This window comes from Coffea eugenioides, chromosome 8 (genome assembly GCF_003713205.1).
Source record: "Coffea eugenioides isolate CCC68of chromosome 8, Ceug_1.0, whole genome shotgun sequence".
NCBI classification, from domain to species: domain Eukaryota; kingdom Viridiplantae; phylum Streptophyta; class Magnoliopsida; order Gentianales; family Rubiaceae; genus Coffea; species Coffea eugenioides.
Window position 1 is genome coordinate 14,947,049 of NC_040042.1, and position 24,006 is coordinate 14,971,054.

The 24,006-nt window shown below is 36.9% G+C and overlaps 1 non-coding gene across 1 annotated transcript; it reads left to right on the forward strand.

The window, feature by feature from the left end:
- The first annotated feature begins 14,067 nt into the window (after positions 1 to 14,067).
- On the forward strand, positions 14,068 to 14,174 carry LOC113781767. Its single transcript, XR_003469673.1, has one exon. It is a non-coding gene; the product is annotated as a small nucleolar RNA R71 (small nucleolar RNA).
- Positions 14,175 to 24,006: the final 9,832 nt, after the last annotated feature.

Here is a 24,006-nt window from a genome sequence, read left to right on the forward strand (position 1 = left end):
CGAGCCGCTGGTTACCTTAGATTTTGATAGATCCCATTGATGAAAAAATTTTCGAGGACGAAATTTCTTTAAGGGGGAGAGAGTGTGAGGACCCGTAAAATTTCCTTAGTTTATATTATTTTATTTTCTTTTATTTCACATGCATTTTCTTCACTTTACTTTACTATATTAATTTTTTCAAAGATTTTATAAGTGAGTATAGTTTTTAAATCATTTTCCTAGTATAAGATAGTTTATGTTAAATTTGAAGTGTATTATGGGCATGGGACCCGCTAGTGCACTAAGTGCGATAAAATTTTGACGATTAGTTGATGATTTGTATAAAGGATATTATTTTACAAGGTGCTAGGTGACAATTAGAGGTTAGCTAGATAAATAACCATTGGAAGACAACAAGATGAGGATTAACCCTTGGATGCCATTTGTCCTTGAAACATTGGACCTTGACTTTGACTTGGACTTGTCTTAACCTTTACTAAACCAAATTTTGACCCAATTTCTTTCCATTTTCATTGTCTTGGCCGAAATTTATGGAGAGGAAAGAACAAGAGAGCAAAGCTTCAACTTCATCCTCCATTCTTGGCTTAAATCTTGAGTTTCAACCGTTAGTTTTGCAATCTAGTCCATAAAAGTGGATCTCTAAGGAAGCTTAAGGGGTTTTGTGGAGTGATTTGGGAAGATAAGGTGTTGGCAAGCCTCTTTGCATAAGGTTTAAGGTAACTTTGGCTAGCAACTCCCCTCTACTTCATATATGTGTAAATTGGTGTCTTAAGGTTGTAGTTTTAGTAGCTTTGTGAGAAAATTTTATGGTTTGAAGTAGTTTTATGGTGAAAATTCTGATCACATGTGATGCTTGAGAGTTGTGCATGTTTTGATAGCTTTGCTATATGAATTATTGAGGTTTTATGGGCTGGTTTACCTTGCCTAAAGGAATTTTCAGCTTGTGTACCTAAATTCCAGCTTAGGGTTAGTAATCTGCCTTGATTTTGCACTGCATGTTCGTCCTTGAGAAAGACTGAATCAGCCTTTTCTCAAAACATACAAGTTGTAGGTAATTGATTTAGCTATCTACCTGTAAATTTTCAACTCAATCGGATAACTGTAACATGTGAAATGACCAAAATACCCTTGACTGCCCATAAGCCCTGTTTCGCGGACAGTTTTCTGTTTTTGTGGAGATATCAATTTTTGACCCTGAAAATGCATGTTTCAGCTTTTGAGGCCTTCATAATAAATGTAGGTATATGTATTAGGTTCGAAACGCAATAAACTTTGCCTCAATACGATAAGCGTAGCTGTAGTTGTGACCAAAACGCCGGTAGATGTCAAACCTGTTGCTTAGCTATTTGTTTTTAAAAGTAGTTCTAGCTTCCAACTTGGATTTCGATGGTTGCATTGCTAGAATTGCCTTGTATTTGGGTGACTTTAAACCTAGTGAAAGAGTTATGGTGTTGAATATAGTTATGTGTTGAATTGGGCTGATTTGAGGAAAAATGATGCCATGATGGCTGGAAAAGTATCGAATTAAGAGGAGGTGCTGTCCAATTGTTTAGGCCGGGTGGTTCCTTCAAGTTGAGTTGATCTTGGTAAAAATGAAGGGTTTTGGGGGTTGTTTGTATCCCTAGGACCAACTGTCATCTTTTGCTCAAAAGTCACATTTTTATTTGTTTGTACTAGTACCTAACCTGGAAAGGCATACGACTTGTAGTCGAGCCTCATTTATGCATTCCATTTACTGGGTTTGTGGATGTGTGAACTATAATTGTTCTATCTTGGTTATTTTAGGGTTTCTTGGCAATTAAAGCCACTTTGGGTGAAAACTTTTGAAGTATATGTATTGGAACTGGTGAGTGTACCACTCCCCTCATTTGTTGCACAACTTGGTTCCTGTACATGCAATTTGTGATTTGAATGACTGTACTATCCGTTTATTTTGTTTGAAACGAGGGTGTACTTTATCACACTCGTTCTCGTATCTGTATGCCTATTTACTGTGTACAATTGACTCTGTTATCTGTGCTTAATCTGTTGTCGTTTGGAGGGTTGAGTCCAACGATTATTCTGTGACCTCTGAGCTCAAATCCTATGGTTAGTTACTCGAGTCGAGCTGGCAAGGACCTGGTCGATTAGATAATGAACAACGGTACTCCGTTTGTGGGAATCTTTGGGTATTGAGACTCTTGATTCCGATATACTCGAGTATTACCACTTCTGTTTCTGTTGAGGTGTGCGGGCCCGGTAAGGGATATGTTTGGTCTACGGAATTTGGTGTAAAGTGGGGTCTACGGATATGGTTGTTCTTTATACGTTGACGGAGAGTTAACGGGTTTGGATCAAGTACTGCAAATGGGAACTTTGGGCTCCCGAGAGCCACCTGTATCCTTTCTATCTAAATTGTTTATTTAATTTCCTATTTGATAGGCACATGTGACTAATTGAACATGAAGTTTCATGATTCTTGACTGCTATTATTTTAGTACCTCATTGAGCGTAAGCTCACCCTCTTCCCGTTATCTTTGTTTTCCTTACAGGGGACAAACTTTGAAATCATGGTTTTGGAAGAAAGGGTCGAGCTAGTGTATAGGTTCTTTTGTTAAGCTCTTTTGCAACCGAAACCCTAATTGTATTTTGAATAGTATGAGTACTTTGGCTTGTGCTTTAGTTAATTTGTTCAAGACTCCGATGTATATAAGTATTTAACCTTGTTTTTTTTAAAAGTGTATTCCTTTGAGATGTTATGCTTCTATGCTTTGGTGAATGTTTCTTGTAACCATTGGATGATCGGGCGAGTGCGGCATTTGAAAAAATTTTGGGTTAGCCATTGCCCTGAATTCGGCCAACTTCCTGTCCGATTGTGACGTGGCCATTTTCGTTTCATTTTCGTTTTCCTGTTTTTTTTGTTGAGGTGTTTCATCGAAGTTCCATATCACCGTATGGTTTGGTAAGTTATATTTTGTCTTGGTGGTCTCCAATTGTTCATTTTCTTTGGGTTCCATCACACGTAATATAGGGTTTGTGAGATTCGACTCCATAGTCCTGGCGAGAGTTGGGCAGGCAGTCCGCCGAACCCTTTGGTTCGCCTTAGGGGGAGGTGGGGCTGTCACATTAAATCTATCAAATATTTCCTTTTACCAACTCAGAACTCACCATTTTAACATGTAAAGTTGGCAATCAAACATTGAGTCCTAGCTTCAACCCTAAGTTCTCGATTTTTGGTCTACTATCGATCCCTGGTCACTTCCAAGACCTCGGGGTTGCCTACGCTCTCAAGTATGATCTTGACCACATCTACTACCGTTCATGTCTTATTACAAATCTAAAAGTGTGGGGCAAAGTTTAAATATACATATAAGTCATGAAATCAATTAAAATAAAGTAAATTTTCATATATTATAAAAGATCATATTAATTACATCAAGTTAGGATAGGTTTATCAAATCATTTCAAAAGGAGAAGGGAAACAACAAGATCATAACAGAACGTACCGAGTTGCCAAGATATAAAACAATAAAAGGACTTTCCCTTTTACAAAAGATTACCACCTCTAAAATGCCAATCTAGACTAGGGTAAAACTACAACCCCTATTTTTCGAGTAGAGTCAAATCTATCCCCACTCGTATTATTTCTATTACTTGGATCTCTCTCACGGCCATTAGCATTAATCACCCCCTTCTGGCACTCGACGCATTGTAGTGGATCTAGCAGACTGCTGAGTATTTCCTCTTTTTAGAGACACCAGGGCAAGTTGAAACCTGATGTTCGGCACTACCGCACCTCAGACATTTTCTTTGCTTTTTCCAGCACTTTGCCTCAGTGTGGTTAGACTTAGCATAGTATCCACAAGTTATGTGAGGAGTCACGGCTTGACCAGTTTGAGAATTTCCTTTGTATTTCTTTTCCAGTTTCACGTTCTTGCGTAGCAACTCAATTTTCTCTACATATTCTTGTTTCCACCTTCCTTCCCAGTAGTCAGCCAATTTCCTTTGAAATTCTACCTACTTTTGAAGAATGTCCATTTCCTTGCGCATCTCTCCCAAATTTGTCATCTCACCCGTTGGTTTAAATCAACTGCTAGCCTGCCAGGTAAATCAAGGGATCAAAATAAATAACTATTCACAATGGAAGCTCTGGCCATATTACTCTTTCATTCTTTTGCTTCTACGTTACCCCAGAATATAAATCTTAACTATTCTTTGCTTAATATTGACAAGCTCTTGAGTCTCTACAGGATTACTATCATCACTTATAAACATAACAAGATACGGAGCTCTTATTCCTTAATATAAAAGTTTCACACCCTAATTTACTCTCCAATACTCACTTACGAAGTTGCTCGAGAAGAAACCCTATTCTCTTACTCTCACTAGTGTGAGAACCCGAAAATTTTGACATTTTCTAGGTATTATTTTATTTTTGTCTACATTTTTATACTTGCCTTTAAAATATTAAAGTTTCTATGCATTTTTATAAGCAAGTACAGTTTTAAATCATTTTCCTAGCATAAGTTAGTGTACGTTAAATTTGAAACGCATTATAGACGTGGGACCCGCTAGTGCGATAAAATTTTGGTGATTAAGTGATTTTGTGCTAAGTGTTATTATTTTAAAAAGGTAGCACCTTCTAAAGTATAAAAAGTGAACCCTTCACCCCGCCCACCATGGACATTAGGAGCACTAGATAAAAGATCTACCAAAAAAAGTCAAATAGATCATGGGAAAATTTCTCAAGAAAGCCAAAAAGTGGCTTCTCACCTGGCCTGCGGATATTGTGGAAAGGCAAATCATACTGAGAATGAGTGTTGGAGGAAAGGGTGAAAATGTTGATTTATGAGAATAGCGATCACCAAATTAGTAGTTGCCCGATGAAGCAGCCCAGGGGGAATAGTGCTCAACCACTGGATGGAATCAAATCGAAACAAGTGAATGAAAGAGGGAATCGAACAAAAGTACCGACAAATGTATATGCCTTAGACAACCAACAAGCTCCTGAGTCAACTGAAGGTAGAAATTTCGAGGACGAAATTTCTTAAGGGGAAGAGAGTGTGAGAACCCGAAAATTTTCACATTTTCTAGGCATTATTTTATTTTTGCCTATATTTTTATACTTGCTTTTAAACTATTAAAGTTTCTTTGCATTTTTATAAGCAAGTACAGTTTTAAATCATTTTCCTAACATAATTTAGTGTGCGTTAAATTTGAAACGCATTATAGACGTGAGACTCGCTAGTGCGATAAAATTTTGGTGATTAAGTGATTTTGTGCTAAGTGTTATTATTATACAAGGTACTGGGAGATGATTAAAGATTAGTTAGATGGATTAACCATTGGAAGAAAGAAGATAAGGTTTAAACACTAGAAAGGCCAAGTGTCACTACCTCATTGGATGTTAGACTTTTGACCAAGCTTATTTAACTTTCCTAAAATAAAATTTTGACCAAAATTCATTCATTTTTCTTGCTTCTTGGCCGAACCACTTGAGGAGAGAAACAATAGAGAGTTTTTCAATTTTAGCTTCCAAACTTACTCAAATCTTGAGTTCTAGCCAACTAAATTGGAAACTACACCATACAAGTGCTCAACTAGGAAGTTTAAAGGAATTGGTGGAGTGATTGTGGGAGGAAAGATACTAAGCTGCCATTTTTCTTGAGTTTCCAAGGTATTTTACCAAGAACTTCCTCTTTATTTCAATTAATTGCTAATTAGAGGCTTATAGTTGTTATAGATATTATTTTGTGGAAGATTTCATGGGTTGAGCTAGAGTTATGTTAAATTGCAGTTTTAGGGTTTCAAATCTGCCCTATTTTTACACTGTGTATTCGTCCTTGAGAGAGACCGAATCAGCCCTTAATCAAAACATGAAAGTTGTTGGGATTTGAGTTAGCTAGCTAATGGTAAAATTGCAGCTCAATCAAAGCACTGTAGCTTGCAAAATGACCGAAATACCCTTGACTGCCCACAAGCCTTGTTTCACGGACAGTTTTCTGTCCTCTCTGTGATTTCGATATTTGACCATAAAAATGTATGATTTGGTTTTAGAGGTCTTCATTAGGAATGTAGGTATATGTCTTGGCTTCGAAACGCCATAAGATTCGTTTCAATCCGATAAGTGTAGTTTCAGTTGTGGTTGTTATGCCGAAAGGTGTTTTATCGCCTATGATTTGTATGTGAAATTGTGGTTGAATTGGGATGAGATTTGGTGTTTGCTTGTAGGATGGAAAGTGAAGAAATTAAGGGGAAATGCTGTCCATTTACTTTCTTGAAGTTTGAGTGAGTAAAAGTGATATTGGAAATGTGATTTTGTGATGCTTTGGACTTACTTTGCTTGGACATACTTAGGTCCACTTTAATGATGTTATTTGAGCTAGATTTCATTTGAACTTGTATATTTTCGCATGGTAAATGTGACAACCGTTTTAAACATGATACTTAGATACAAATGTCAAGTTTTGAATTTCAAATGTTTACTCATTTTCTTTCCGAAACAAAGAAGAGTTGTATAGGGTTTCTCGGCCGCAAAACCTAATTTTATCAAGCGAGGCTTTAGGTGTGAATTTAGGGTTTGTTTATCTTCCTTTTCATATGATTTTACCCAAAACACTTGATATACGTTATTTCTTTGCATATGTGTTAGTTTCAAGCCAAACAAAAAGCTTTGAAAAAATTTGAAACAAATGTTTTTTCATATCCGGCCGTGTATCCAGCCAAGTCTTGGCCGGATTGCTGGCTGGATTGATAGGGGAAGAAGAAAAAAAATTGGGATTGCTCACTGCCTTGAATCCGGTCGGATATCCGGCCAAGTTCTGGTCGGATTGTGATGTGACACTGTTTATTTGTTTTCCGCGGAAATTTTCTAAAAACTTTTTTTTGAGTATAGTTTTGTTGTTGGTTTAGGGAAACTCTTAGTTAGTCATGTTCTTTGGTTTAAATGTACTCTTTTCACTTTAAAACTCATATTTATATATTGTACTAGTACGTTTTCGAATTTTCTTTGAATCACTTAAATCTTTGATGGTTGAAGTATAATGTGTTCTTTTGATTATATTAGGATTTCTTGGTGATTGAGGGTATCACCCGGAAGAATACTTTGGACGTTCTTTTGTTTAAATAGGTGAGTGTTCTTTATTGGTTATGTTTCCATTAACTATATTATTTGTTGTGGATATTTGATTAAATGATAACTGCTTGTTCAAAATGAATTTTGCTAGGCGAGTGTGTACTTTATCGCACTCGACCTAAATGAAATGTGATTGCTCACTGCCTTGAATCCGGCCGAATATCTGACCAAGTTCTGGCCGGATTGTGACGTGACCCTGTTCATTTGTTTTCCGTGAAAATTTTCTAAAATTTTTTTTTTTTAGTATAGTTTTATGGTTGGTTTGGGGAAACTCTTAGTTACTCATGTTTTTTGGTTTAAATGTACTCTTTTCACTTTAAAACTCATATTTATATATTGTACTAGTACGTCATCGAATTTTCTTTGAATCACTTAAATATTTGATGGTTGAAGTATAATGTGTTCTTTTGATTATATTAGGGTTCCTTGGTGATTGAGGGTATCACTCGGAAGAATACTTTGGACGTTCTTTTGTTTAAATAGGTGAGCGTTCTTTGTTGGTCATGTTTCCATTAACTATATTATTTGTTGTGGATATTTGGTTAAATGATAACTATTTGTTCAAAATGAATTTTGCTAGGCGAGTGTGTACTTATCGCACTTGACCTAAATGAAATGTGAAATTTTCAATGTTTAAATGATTAAATGGTAGTTGTGCATGAATGTAAGTCTTTTGGCTGAACTGGGCCCTTGCCTTTCGTTGTCGGTCAACTCGAGCTAAAAGCGGATTCGGTCGGGCGATTTGGTGACCCTGGGTGAAAGTTTGGTATACTCGAGTATTACCACGTTATCGGGTGAAATCTGGCCAATGTCCAGAAGGGGGAGAAATGAAATGAATGAACGAAATGAGATTTTCAATTACAAATAAAATTTTAAATATTGGAGGAATAAGGAAATGAAAGGAGAAGGAAAGAATGAAAGGCTCCACATGAGCATGTATCCTTTTAATGAATGTGTTATCATTGTTTCATATTGTAAATGTTTCCTGGATTACGTGTTATGACATGATTAATATCCTTATTTAAGTTGATTATGTGTCTGGAACCTCACTGAGCTTTTAACTCATTCCATTAGTTTTGTTTTCCTTAACATGAGATGCGAGCAAGGACGAGAGATCTGTACAAACTAATCTAGTTTAGTTCTTTTGAATTTTTGTAATGGTTCTCGCCCTAGCGCTTGGTAAGGGTTGGATGTATGAAGAATTGAGAACCTTTGTATATTTGAGTATTATCCCTTTTGAGATAGAAATGTATATAAGTATATGTTTAAAGTTTGAAATTATTGTTACACTTGTTCTGGTGGTCTTATTTTCATTTTTACTTGAGGTGTATGAGTGAGTCCCGGCGAGAGTTGGGCATGCGGTCCGCCGAACCCTTTGGTTCGCCTTAGGGGAAGGTAGGGCTGTCACATCCAGTGCCTTATTTCATCCCCTCAAACCAATTTCTACTGTTTCAAGGTTAGACCCTCCACGAAACTTAGATGGGCGAAGTTCAAGAATCGCTCAATTCTCACACCTCTCTTGGTTTCTAGGTTGGTTGATTGGTTTAGGACTTTGGTGCTCAGCTAATCGTGCTATGATATCAATCATATGGTTAATAGCAGTAGCTACTTGGTTATCTCCTTCATTCCTAGGGTTTTGGTTTGGTCCAGACGCCATTCCCTAATCATCCCCTTAAGCTTGGGGTTGCCTAATCTCTCGCTCTCGACCCCTTTCACTTATTCAGCCGTCCATAAGTTCAACATTTATAAAGGCATGACGTAAAATAAGTACACATAAGCGAAGTTTAAAAATGAAACTTGATCATGCAAAATGAAAATAATAAGGGAGACACCGAAATAATCGCAATTGTGTACAACCCATAGCATAGATTTGAAGTCATAAAGTAATAAAGTCAAACATCTCATAAGTAACGTTCAATTGTTTCAAAAGATAGATAGCACAGTTAAACAAAACACAATGGCCTTTGAACAAGCACCACCCCGACTATCTTAGACAAGAACTACTAAAGTAAACTAGATCACTAGCTTAGTGATTGGCAAAGTCAGAAGTCTCTACTACCTCAGTTGGACCATCTTCATTTTCAGCACTAGGAGTTTCTTCATCATGTTCCTCATCGAGTATCTTACCATTCACCACTTGTTCGACCAAGATAACACATTCGGCCATCACCCCCTTGGTTCGATCTCTAACCTCACATACTATCCTAACAAGTCGACTTTTAACCTCCTAAAACTGCTCACAAAGAGCCTTAGTCTTTTCTTCGCTCCTCAAGTACCTTCGTCTCCAATTTAGGAATTCTAGTAGTCTGGACATCCACAGTTGCCCTCAGTCCTCAATTATCCTCTCGAACTACCCTAGTTTCCTCAGATAACCGCCTCCGATCATCGATCACCGCTAACACCTCGTTATTTGGGTACGAGTAAGTCCTCTGGCAGTCACATGGAGTCCTAGTTCGGCGAACTGGGTTATATCTCCAACGAGTTCCTCTAGACCTTTCTCGATACGGATCACCAGAAGGTGCCCCTGAGACAGCTTACTACCACCATTACCTTCCATAACCTACAATTAAAATTAAAAATTTAGGTGGATCCAAGTATACTAAATAAACTAGATTCGATCATTTCGTACTATTCCATATATCTCTCACAAGATCAAAACTCCTAATTGTCCACTAACTCAAACCTAGACTCTAATTTTCATTCCTACAAGCGATCACTTAACTTTCAAACCAATCCCGCAGTCCGGCATCCTAAACTTTTAGCCTAAGATACACTACAGAGATCTGAAACCTAAACTCTAATACCAACTGTGACGCTCCCACTTCTCCCAAGGGAGAACCCAAGGGTATCCGCAGAACGCCTGACCAGCTCTCGCAAGGACTCGATACAAGTCAATTCCAAACTTAAAATTTCACAACCAATAAATAAAAGTTAAAGTAAGGAAAAGTCTTTCCCTAAAAAAAAAAGCTTTCAAGTCTTACATCACAAGTTCTCAAAATTACATCAATCCTCCGAAAATACAACCACTATGAGTCGACTAGTCAAATACATCCCAAAAATCTAATCAAAAGTACACAAGTTGGCTTTCCTAAAATTCTTTTCAATCCGAGCTCCTGTTAAGGAAAACAAACTAATGGGGTGAGCGAACGCTCAGTGAGGCCAAGAAACACACATGTAACCACATAGTCCAAGTAACAACAACATTTATACAGTAAGTAAAACTGTAAAGTTCGAGTAATTAACATTTCAAGTAGGAAAAATAAGCATAAACAATTCAAAGATATTGTAGCTCTCAGGAGTTAAATTCCACTTAGCAAAGTCAAGGTCTTGATCAAATTCCATATTGACACTCCGTCAACCAAGTAAGTATCAAATCCGTAGAGACTCCACTTTCCCCAGACCCCGTTCACCGTTACACTCCCTTACCGGATCCGCTCATCAAGTTTTTGATATTACTTGAGTGTATCGTGGCAATACTACGCGAGTATACTAAGCAAGATCTCTCCAATAGATCATGTTTCGTGTTTGCTCATGGTTTACTAAGCTTCTCGACCAAGCCCATGCTGGCTCGATTCGCAAAGTTAGCTGATGAGTTTGGGCGTCCCCCACGAGTAGGAGTGGTCGATGAGACATCACTCCAATCGACACCGAGTCACACATAAGAATAGTTTCAAGTATGAGTAAATCAAGTAGCTAGTCAAGTAAATCAAGTAACGAGTCAAGTAAGGAGAGCGAGTGCGATAAAGTATACACTCATCTCGACAAGTCAAATTCATATATTAAACTAGAAGCATTTCAAGTATTAGGCAAAAGTCATGCACTTGACACTCACGAAAATCAAGAGTGTAAAGCAAGAGCAAGGCAAGATCAAATGAGTTCCTCGGGATCCACTTGATCACCTGAGACATGCACAATTACAAATTACCTAGGTATACAGCCAAGGTCTAGTAATATTCCCGCTACCCTCACACTAGAGATAACACGTTCAAATCGAATGCAAATATTACTTACTACTTAATCCACGAGGGTAGCATTTGAAAATATCTAAGAATGCATTAATTCAAATCAGGTCAAGTTAAAGAAACTTTTCTAGCTAAAACTTTGGAATAATACTCAAAGAGAACTTAAAAGTCATTTTTTTAACTCAAGTCGTGGTAAGTAAATCTCAATTCCAAAAAAAGTACAATATTCATTTTCGGCATGAAAATCGAGCAAAAGAGTAAATGGCTCTCATTTTCCAAAACTTTAAATCTTATGTCCAAACTTTGGAAGGTAAAGAGTATTCACATTTTTTTCCAAAATAATGGAGTCAAACATATCCATAACTCCACTTATTTCATAGAAAAATATCAAAGCTAAGGTTCCAAGGTTCAAGTATAAAATAAGGTGTCATTAACCAAGAAAGTGGAACAACCAAGAAAACGCATTAAGAGAGATTTAACCTTTGGAAACCAAGATTTGAAATGAAGGTTTAAAGTTCTAATGGAACCATGTATCCCACCATAAAATTACACCTAAAACCGTCCAACAATTGCAAAGGAGGATGGAAAGTTCTTAAAAGTTCATTTCCTAAGAAATCAAGAATTTCAGCTTTGCGCGACAAACTTGGTAAAATCAGATCTTGAGTTTCGTATGTCCAAAAATAGAAAAATTTATAATGTTGGAAACTAGATCCAAAGTACTAAAAGTTCCTAGAAGATACTTTTCTAAGATTCTAAATGGAAAGCATTCATTTTTGTACTCAAAGTTGCTGATTGAAGAAAGCAAGACAGAACCTGTCTTGGTTTTCAGCGATATTTGGAAATTTGGCAAAATTCACAGAAAGTAAATCAGCCTCTAAAATTTATAACACAATAAGAGTCCCAAACAAAGTTTCAAACACAACAAATAGAACTAAATTTGGAGTTTTGAGCAACCAGGTATAACAGCTTAATGTCGGTTGATTTTCACTACTTGCACAGTGAATTTCCAGATTTGAAGAGCAATCTTTAGGGCATCATTTGGATATCAAGATGGCATTGAAATTATGCCAAATTTGGTACACTTAAACCTCCCTATACGGACTACCTCTCTATCAAAGTTTAGATAAAAATTCATCGGAAGGCAGTTAACAAAACGACCAAATTTCATGAAATCTTTCAAAGTGAATATGCCATCCTATTCCCTTTTCTTTTCCAAAAGTTTTGTCCAACAAAATCAGCCCTAATTCGCTCCATTTTTTAAACCAAGATTCTAGAATCATTTAATAAGCAATTAATGGTTAAAAGACACCAAAATTTTTTGAATATAACATCCCAAAACAGATTTGACCATTCAGTCAGCAAGAGAGGGAAAAGTTTCCCGTTTCCAGCTTTGTCGTATTTTCGAAATCAAGCCATATCTAACTTTATACAACTCCAAATTGAGAATGGTTGATGGCGTTGGAAACTAGGTTCAAAATGCTACAATTTATCAGAACATATCATTTTGAAAATCTTTTCACAAGTGGGACAAAATCAAGCCACAAGATGCAGCTTCCCAGTTTCATTCAAACAGCCAGTCAAAACAGAACAGCCAACTTTGGTGACTCGGTACGAATCACTCAAAATGAACTAGCAGGGGATTTTTATACCGTTGGAAATCTATGAATGTCTAGTTTTGAATGCCGCTAATGACACTCAATTTTTGACTTTTGTTCAAAAAGTTATGTTCGGACAAAGAAGCACTGTCCGAGTGCACTGTTAGACGTTTTCCAGATTCGAACCTCTACCAAAACTCAAGTTTTGCACAACCATTCGATACGATTTTTGAAAGACACTTTATACACACAATATACAACATATATCCATCAATTTCACAGTCAACTAAGCATCAAAATTTTGAAACTAAAACAGAACAACATGAACAGAATTTTCGGCCAGCTCAACCTCCACTATTTTCCAACTTTCTCTCCACTTTCTAACCGTAATTCTCTCATTCATCACACAAACAACATTAACTAAGCAACATAGCCTCAGATAAGCTACCTACAAGCCTCCTCAAGACCGCTAGCCTAGAGATTAAAGCAAGGTAAATGGTTTTCTCAAGTCCTCTAACCTATTTTCTTGCTTAGGGTTGTAAACCCATAAAGATTAACCGTTAAACTTCTTGTAATTTGAAAGATAAAAGAGGCAGAGTGGTTACCCTTAAAACCCTTGAAGAAAACCAGATTTTTCGCCGAAATTTCCTCCAAGAAATTCCACAAGATTGCTTCTTACTCCAAGTTAGGATGAATCTCCAAGAAACTAGAAAGTTGGATGAAAATTTGCAAGTGAATTGGAGCCAAAGTAATGGAGTTTTCCTTCTTCCTTTTTCCTCTTGGTTGGTCGGCTGAATGAGGTGAGAGAGATGAGGGCTTTGTGTGATGAAAACTTCGAGAGAAAGAATGGAAAAAGCTACTTTAAGATGGTGCACAAAAGTCAACTTTTAATAGTGCAAAATAGGGTTTCGTACTACCATTTTCTCTCGGGTTTGATACACTCATGCACTAATCCTCTAAGGTACTTCCTCTAACATTGTAACTACTCATACTTACGAGTCTAGTATTAAATCCTCAAATCTCCAATTAATCGTGTGGTGCGACTTTCGAGAAACTTTCGACGAGCGTGCAGTAAAAGCTTAATATAACTCACTCACATCTAATCTTTCAATTAACTTTTCTTAGTCTACAATTGAGCATTCTTAATCCTCCAACATTATTGCACTCTCGGATCAAATATTGCCTCGAAAAACGTGTATTCGCTATTCCTTACTAGACGAGCCGCAGAAAAATTAAATTTGCTAGCGAGACGTTTTAAAAATATAAATGGGACATGGTTCCATGTAAATGGATTTAAAATGGTTGAAATAAATTATTCGAAGCAAACGGGTGAACAAATAATTAAATAAGTCAGTACAATAGAATTAAAGTAGGAAAATTCAGGTCGTCACAGAGAAGCCCATGGTGTGGATATTTTCGAAACAAATCTATAAACTTTTCCCATGCTTCATATAATGATTCACCATCCAATTGACTGAAAGTAGTAATATCCATTCTAAATTTAGCCGTTTTGCCCGGTGAAAAATACTTATTAAAAAATACACTAGACAAATCATCCCAAATAGTGAAAGTATTAGGGGCATGAGAATGTAACTAAATTTTAGCCTTATCCCTCAATGAAAATGGGAACAACCTTAGATTTATAGCATCCTCACTAACTCCATTCATTTTGATTGTATCATATATCTCAAAAAATGTGGCAAGTGTGCATTTGGATCCTCTACAGCATTATCTCCAAATTGATATTGTTGCACCATTTGGATTAATGATGGTTTAATTTCAAAATTATTAGCATTTACCGTCGATCATGCTATACTTGTTTAAGATTCTTGGGTTCTCAGTAGAGCAAAATCCCTAAGAGCTCGCCTATTTGCTTCTTTTTTCGCGATTTCAACCTCAAAAGGTAGCTCTATCTCGAGTCTCTCTATTTGTTGTCGAACCTTTTCTTCTTATTGTTGTGGTGTACGCCTTCTTTGTATACGTAGTGCCTTTTCAATTTTTAGATCAAAAGGTGCGACTATCCGTAAAATCCGGTGTATACACTACAAACAAAAATAAAAGAGATTATGTAGTAATTAATTCACAAAAACTAATAAAAATTCTAACTTAACTAGAAGCAACGTTTAACTAATTAATATAGAGAATGTCTAAATTAATAAACCTTGTTAGGCCCTAATATTTCCGCTCCCCGGCAATGATGCCAAAAATTTGACGGGTTTTTGATATAAGTACAAGTTTAATTCCGAATTACACCTATTTTACTGCAAGCATACATGTCAAACTAGTAGTTTAGGGTATATATCGGATCGATCCCACAACAAGCAACTTTGCAAGTACTAGGTCCTTATTTACTCTATGATTTAGACTAATAATCAATCTAAGCAAGAAAAGTTATAATTACTACTAGCTAACTAGTCTTAACTAGATATTTGCAAGGTAACAATGGAAAAAATTCATTAAATACTTGAATCTAGTAATATAGATTCCACTTATGGCATCAAAGATGCAAATAAATATATTTACCTCTCGTTACAACTCTTGTTTAATTAGAGATTCATTTCCAATATTACCAAATCTCATTCTCATGATAAAATGGCCTAAAATAGATTAGTTTTCCCTATTCTCATGATGAATAACTAAATCTACTCTTGTTTCTTTCATGAAATACAAGTTTAATCCACTTAAGCATATCTCTATTCTCATGAGAATACTACTCAAGTTCTATTTTTGTTGTTCCATCATTATTACCAACTTTTATTGAATAATAACAACTAAAAACTTGCTATTGGTGATCAAGCAACACAAGTTATAAGCATGCATAAATAGACAAGTTAATACAAGGTGTAACAAGTGTAAATCATATTCAGTTCATATCAAGTAGTCATAAGTTTCATCTACTCCCTAGATCTAAAAATTTAGCTACTCATATAATATATTACAAGAAAGAACATTGCTTCATTGCATGAACAAATATTGAATCACATGTAAAAGATAGATAAAGAAAGCTTAACCAAGATTAGTGAAGAACCTCCCAATGATCTTCTATATCTTCAACAAATGAGTTGTACAATGAAGTCTCCACTTATTCTCACAAAAGTTCAAGCTAGAGAGAACAGAACAAGACTAACCACTAAGTTCTAATGCTAAAATCTGATCATAATTACTTCTAAAAATGTCCTATTCTCCCTTTTTAATGATTCTTACATCCCTTGTGTTAAGAGAGTCAAAAAATGGCTTTTGGACAAGACATAAAACTCCTTTTTTCTTTTAAAAAGTCCCTTAAACATGTGCAGTCGAAATTCTTGTCTGGAGTAGAGTTGGAAAGTAGTGTCAAAATAGATCAAGTGGCTAAGCAAGTTGCAAAAATCAGGTGAGAATACGCGACCTTAAAATACACGACTTCAGCTCACGTATTCAAGGGTCGTGTATTCACTTCTGTGAATTTGGCATCATTTCATCTGCTATTTTCTCAATGATGGATGTGGAACTAGCTCTTTTGCAAACCATGAAAGTTGTAGCGCTTTGAGTTAGCTTTCCAATGCTTTAAAAATCATCCAATTTGGAGATCTGTGGACTAAGAAATAACCAAACCACCCTCAACTGGTCAGAGCTCTATTTTAGCTTTTGACCATGCACATGTACTTCTGTATTTTGACTTTTTGACAAGGAAAATGCTGAACTGTATTTTGATGTCTTCATGCCAAATGTATATCTATCTCTTACCTTCAAAATGGTATAAGAATCACCTCAATCCGAGACTTGTAACTCAAGATATAGCCAAAATAATATAAGGTGTCAAAACTTTCTTCACTTGCATTTTTTCCTTTGAATGTTTTGCACTTCATGTCTTCTTTAAACCACTTCAAATCATCAATAATCATCCAATTCCCTTCTCAATTCATTCCATTTGATAATTGAATCATTAAACCTATAAAAACATGAAGTTTTCACCATTAAAATCCATAGAAATGTAATTTTTACCACTTAAACCATAAAATGTATATTTTCACTAAAATTGTAGTTAATTAGCTCTAAAACTAAATAAAACACCTCAAAACTAATCAATAAAATACTAAAAACACGTAAAATATACTCTTATCAGCTTGATTACCATTTACAAGCCATTTTAGTTGTTGTTATACAAATTATTGACAATAATGGAATATGAATGAACGGAACCTAAGGAGTAGACATATGAAAGCAGTGGTGCACTTAGGTAGATGTTTATGACATTTCTTGTGCTTGATCTAGTTTATATTTGAGATTTCACCATGAAAGTAGGGAAACTCTAGTGTAGGCTATGTTCGGTTCATTGGAGAAAGCGAGTTCCGATGGTTTGAGTGCAATGCATCCTTAGCAAGACTAAAGCACGAGTGATAGTTAGCTAATTCATCCATAATTAGGTACATTTAGCGGATTCTATACCCTAGAACACTTGTGTTTAGTTGAGCTATTTCGAGTTGTTAATTTGCATTGCATTACTTTAGCATTTTAGCTGATTAAACTAGTTAAAATTCTTGATAAGTTTAGATAATAGAGTGAACTAAAAACCTTGGTAGTTGAAGGTGATTCCCTATGGGATCGATCCTAATTCCCTAGTACTACTAACTATGATATGTATACTTGCAGTAAACGAGGGATTTATGCTAAAATTTAGAGTGTAGGTATAAGCCTCTACAAGTTTTTGCCACCGTTTTCGGGAATCATGGCAATATTAAGACTAAGTGAGTTTCATTAATGTAAATATCTGTTAGTTAGTGGGTAGAGTAGCTTGTTTATTTGTTTTGTTTAGCTTGTTTAGTTGTGGTACAATTTTCTTCATTTTGGTCTTTGTAGTGCATACACCATGCGCACGTACAACGGTTCCTTTGGATCCAGAAATTGAAAGGACTCTAAGGCGACAATGTAGACACCAAAATTTTAGTTTTATTTATTTATTTATTCGTTTATTTATTTATTTTAGGTGATTTATGTTTGTTTATTTATTTTTATTGCTTGCTTAGTTTATCTTATTCTCATTTTGTTAAAAAAATTGTTTTTGTTTTAATTAATCCACTGGAAAAGAAAAGAAAAATCATTCAGTCAGAAAAATTTTAGCATTTTTGTTTTTATCTTTCATTCTTAGTTTTTATCCATTTTTACTTGATTTTACTTAAATCGTTATTGTGGTTATTTTGTTTCTTTAAATGATTCATTGGAAAGAAAATGAGAAATTGAAAAAAAAAACGCTGAAATTCCTAAATAAGCAGCGTACCAACAGAATGCAAGAAACAAAAATGCAGTTTTCTTCCAGTGGGTTTTCCGGTCATTCTGCCCGATATTTTGCTCCATCGGATTAGCATAGTACAAGGCCATCTGACCCTTCATCCGGCAACTCAAAATTCTGGAAAGCAAAAGCCAACTAAAGGCTCACGGAGGGCCACAGAAAAATGCAGAAAAGGGAACCGTAGATGTTAGGTTTGAGGGATGGCTGATGCCTATATAAAGCCATGAAGTTGGAGAGGTTCGGAAGGACGGCTGGGTGAGACCAAGAGGAGAGCACTTAGTGACGGCTGAGAAGAAACCAGAGAGAGAGAGTTGGGGGTTTGAAAAAAAAAGGGGCTGAGGAAGAGTGAAAGAGAGGGAGCTGAGAGTGAGCGAGAGTTTTCTGGCTGAGAGGGAAGTGAGATTGAGAGAGGGAAGGCAGAAACAAGGACGAACTGGGAGTGAAGTTGAGAAGAGAAGAATCTGGTGTCATCTGAGACCGCCGCTACCTACTGGAATCAACCACCGTTGCTGCATGCTGTCGTCCGTCACCAAAGAGGATACTGTAAGTTTTTGCCTTTTCTTATAGACAGCTTCTAAACTATGAGAATCACAAGTTTATTTGGTATTCTTGATGACTGATGTCGAAGTTCCTTTCGTGAGTATGGACTTTCGTTTTTGGGTCCTTAGATTAAGAGTTTGCTGCAACAAGATTGAATCTTTCGACTTGTTGCAGCAGTTCAGGCATGTCGGCTTCCTTTTCTTTGTTTTGCTGCAGCAGTTACTCATTTGACTTGTTTTGTTTGTTGTCTGTACGTGGGTCAAATACCATGAGCAACCTCTGGTTGGTGTTAAAATGTGTCCGGGAAAATTTTTTAGCTTTGAAACTAATGAGTGAATCTGAGGTCTGACGAACTCCTCCTCTGCTCAGTTTTTATCAGATCTTATGGTCATTCTCTGCCTTGTTTCCTTTCGTTTGCATGGCCATTCCTGCCTTGTTTCCCTATCGTTTGCATGAGTTAGTTTTTTTGTGCGTGATAATATGTTGAGTTTTGAAAGCCTTGTTTAAGGATGTTGGTGCTAGTATAGAGCATTGCCAAAGAAATCCAGGAAATCAAGCAAAAAAAAAAAAAACTCTCTGCGTGAAAATATTTGGCATCCCTCATTGCAAGTTTTTTTCCGCTTTCGCATTTTTGCTGCAATCTTCACGCCTAATTGTACTTCCGCAATCTGTCGGGGAGAGGGATCTTGAATCCTGGGTCTTTTGGCATTGGTATAATCTTGTTGGGTTGAGTTTTGCGGGATTAGTTGACAGATTTTGCATGATTATTTGGGGATAATATTCATGGCTATTCTTCTGGGTATGTGGAAGCCGACAGATTGCAGAAAATCTTGCCAAAGCTGGCATGCTTGAGATGATCAAATTTCTGTGATTTTATTGCTTATGATCTTCTTGTACCGACCTAGCTCTGTCCCTCATACCTTAAGGTTTTTTTTGTGTTGCATGAAATGGTCACTCCATGATTGCAGAACCATCTCTTGCCCAAATGCGTGTTAGTTTGGCAGCTTTAAAACTCATGAAGCCGTTGTCAACAGCAACCCATCTGATCCACACACCATTCACATTTGTTAAACATTCATTTGGGTTGTAATTGTATCCTCGTATCAGTGTCCCATTCCTTTGTTTCATCATGTTAGTTTCCCAAGTGTATGAAGAAAAGCTGCATTTCATTCTTATGTCTTTTGCTGCTTTTTTCTTTTTCACGCAAACAGCCCACAAAGCTGGGTTTTCATCACCTTGTTTGCATACTCAATCTTGTGTCAATGGAAGTTATAGAAGAATGGATGCAGCGTGGGCTTCGTTCAAACCTTTGCCATTTTTGCTGGTTTGCTAAAAAAAAAACAACTTCGGCCCTGGCCGAAGTTTATTGCAGAATGCTTGTTTGATTTGTATCATAGGATGTTGCATGGAATTTGCATGCAAAATAACTTCTGAAAATAGCAAATCAACCTGACATGTTTCTCCTCGTTCTATAAAGGCCCAATTATGTCCTGATTTCTTGCAATTGGGTCCTAAAGTAATTGCAATTTCAACAATTACTTGACCATTTCATTACTTATGAACTTTTGAAGTTCCCAAAATATTTCAATTGGCCTTGAATGATTGGTTAATGGTTGCTATTGGGTCCTTAGTAGTTTTTCTGTTTTAGAAATTTGATCAATAATTTACTTTTTCTTTAAAATTATGCACTATTTGATTTCATTTAAGTTTCAATTGGGAAGGATTTGGCGATTTTGTTTATACTTTACTATTTAATTGGTGCCTTGACCCTTTTATTGTTTTGAAGCCACTTTTTTTTCCTTCATTTGATTACCATTGCGAGGGAGGTACACTCTATCCCTTATTTTTGCTTTATTTGACCCTATGTGTACTTATGTGATTTATGTGTTAATTGCATGTCCTTTGTGAATGTTTTCATTTTATTTATTTATTTTTCGCTTTATTTGCTTAATTTCGTATATTTATTTAAGTTCCTTTTTTGATCATTTAAAAGGCACTTGAATGCCAATTTGTAATAGTTAGGTATTTCTTGCAACTATTTATTTTATTTCCCCCTTTTAGATTGTAGTAGGCTTCCCCCTAAAAATGTAATAGTTAGGGCCTTAATTGCCTTATGTGTTTTGCATGCTTAGGTGCTATGTGTTTAATCGCTTTCTTAGGCTTTGGCATCTAGATATGCATGCTTACGTGTTATGTGAATTACGTGCTCACATGCCTACTTGCTTTAACCATGCCTATTGATTATATATGGTGGATATAGATGCACGTCACCGTGGCTAGTCCAATGCTAGTCATGGCCTTCCTCTCGAGTTCTTACAAGTCCAATGCTTGTAAATGAGCGTTAGTAAAGGGCTAGTCCAATGCTAGACCCAATAGGGCCCCTCTCGCTAGTACATACTCGCATGCCTTCACTACATCTTCATTCATTCTTTCCTTTTAGTTTTACATTTTTGCATGATCCTTCACTCCCTTTCCCTTATACATTTAGGATTACATTTTCATTTAGATTAGCTCATTTGCTTGTATAGGTTAGGGAGTCACCCCTTGGATATGGGATATGGACGAGTTTGGCTTTCTAGCCTTAGCACGCTCGTATTCCCTCTATTAAAGAGAAAATTGAGTCACGGACATTAGTCCCCTGTACCCGTCTTGCTTGCGTTCCTCTAGGGTTCATGCATTTCATTTATCCACTATCACATGCACTTTTACTTCATATTCTATCCCTTTTTCCACATTTTCACTTCACACAACTTTTATTTTGCACGTTTTCACTCTGCCGCTTACACTTTATATACTATCACGTGCACATACGCACTTCATACTATCACTTTACTCACCTTACTTTGCACATTCATTTGCACACTTCCACTTACACACTATTGTTTTTTTTACTTTTTCACTTCACGCAAACTCATATTTTCACATTGCATACATTCATTCCACTCATTTTTCGTCATTAGCATTATTCGTGACCTCTCCAAAGAGACATTATTGGGCGTCACAATTAATGTGATTGGTACCATTCGAGCTTTGAAGGGAAATTTTGATCCCCCCGATACCCTCCTAGGTCTAGGGTTTGCATTCATATAGTACATCCAAATGTGATAAATCCTTAGATTAAAACAAGAAAATCTTTGACTAAATCACGCAACTAGCATTGGCTAGGTCGAAGGGGTGCCTTGGATTTTTATCCTTGCCTTCCCCTTCGTCAAATGTGACTCCCGAACCTTTCCTTTGATTTTCGTAGACTAGGAGTCGTTTAAAAGGGGTTTTTTTACTTTTTCCTTTAAAAAACTCATTTTTGGTGACTTGGTACACCTTAACTCAATACCAAGTGGCGACTCCGATTTTTATTTCAAAAACTCTTTTTAAACTATATTTTGGGTCAAATCGTCGCATTTTCAAGTCCCATTTAGACCCACTTTCTTTGTAAATCAAAAATCATTTTTCAAATCAAAAATTCACTTTTAAAACCATTCGTTTATTTTTCTTGTAACAAATGGGGTGCGACAGTTGGCGACTCCACTGGGGACTTAGAGAGTCCGAGCAAATTTGATTTAGTCAATCTTTTTCTTCTTTTAACCTTTTCATATATTGCATTTGGATGTTAAGGTTGCATTTTTCCTTTCTAGGATTTTGCATTTCGCGCGTATCAATTCACTCCCTCACACATTTGCGTACGATCGATTTGATGGATGAATGGTTTATCTATGTGATTCCGCGCTTTGCATTGCATTTGGGTAGGGGACATTACCCTAGAGCCTCGCGTTGGTTCTCGATCCCTCCCCTCCAAACGAGCACTTGCATACGTGCATACGCTTTTTATTATTCTTTATCCCTCATTTATTTTTCTTTTAGTGGCTTGTCACGCCACTCCACCCTATTAGGATTTTAGGCGACTCAGTTGGACTTGTGATCGCGACACGATGTGTGCGTAGCTTGATCCGAGGGGTCACTCAATCTTCCATTTTAAGTTTTGGGTTCATAGCCTTTAGCTTTTAGTCGAAGGTCGAGGATTTTGATAGATTCACTCATGACATGTAGCCGTGACACGATGTGTGCGTAGCAATGTCTGGGGGAATCGCTCGAGCCACCGACAAAGAACCTTGGGGATTGATGACCCTTGGTTTCCAAGTCTGAAGGCTCGGGGACCTAAAACCTATCGAGTCTAGATGCATTAGTGAGCCCCAACCTCATGCATCCATGATAGTTTACCTAGAGTAGAGTCTGCCTTACCCTATTAGGGACACTATTCACGAGGGGAGGGATCCAACCCCCTTTCTTTTTATTGCTTTACCTCTTTATATTGCTTTGCTACAATGTGTTATGTGTATTTACCTGATTGAACTAACTTTTATTGGTTTTGTCTTCATTGCACTCATAAGCCCTAGGAAATAAGAGTCCTGGCATGGTACTCTCTAGGAGCCTACCCTATTTGGACACGTTTAAATTTAATACTTCCCATTAGCATCATAAATACATTTCATTCTAGGCTCACCCCGGCGACAAAAGGGGTCCCTTTAGGTTACATTTTGTATACTGCATATTTATTCGCTTTGATAAATTGGCATCATGCATGAGCCATAGAGGGAATGCCACTTAGGGAATCCCGCGGTTAGGATTAAACTCACCTTGATTTTTCCCGTGGGTACATAACCCTTCAAGGGATTGCACGTTTAAATTCTTGTCAACCGGAGATTGGGACTCGTAGGTAAGGTAATTGACAACCCGCTTCTTCCATTTTTAGATGGACTGTCCCCGTCGAATCTACCAGTTGTTGATACCGTCGGCCGAGATTCAAAGATGGCCTGCCCTTATGCTACCCAGTGAATTACATCAAGTAGCTCAACACTTAGGACCGATTGGAGACCTTAAGGAGATCAAGCCCAATGGCTATCTAGTAGAGGCATTAGTACATCTGTGGGATCCAGAATGTTCGGCCTTTAGGGTAGGCAACAAGCACATGACAGTGACACTTGAGAAAATAGCTGGCCTCTTCAATTTACCTTTGCATGGAACCGCCTTGATTTTCCCTTCCATTTCAGACAAGATAGAATTTTGCAAGATCATAGGATTGAAAGAGTCAGTGTTGCGAGGGTCAGATCAGGGCGTCGCCGTGAACATTTTGTTTGAGCATTTTGCGCTACGAAACGGGTTCGAGAGGTATAGGGAGGATTTTTGGTTCACATCCAAAGATGTTTGGGAACGCAAAAGGCCAGTGGTGTATGGAATAGTTATGGCTGGAGCTTATTTCTTCCCAAGAAGAGATCAGAAAATAGCTTTCAAGGTAGCAAAGGTTATACAAGACCTCTTTTCAGGAATCCGAGATAAGCAATGCACCATAATCCCGACTATCCTTGCGGACATTTTTCTAGCTTGTACCAACTGTCAGAAAGGGGAAAAGTTCTTTTACGGGGCTAATATAGTTTTGCATATCTGGGCCCTAGAACATTTTAAGAGACGAGCATCCGTTCCGGAAAGTTTGCCAGTAGTTGGGTACAACTAGGTAATCACGCATCATAAGCGAGT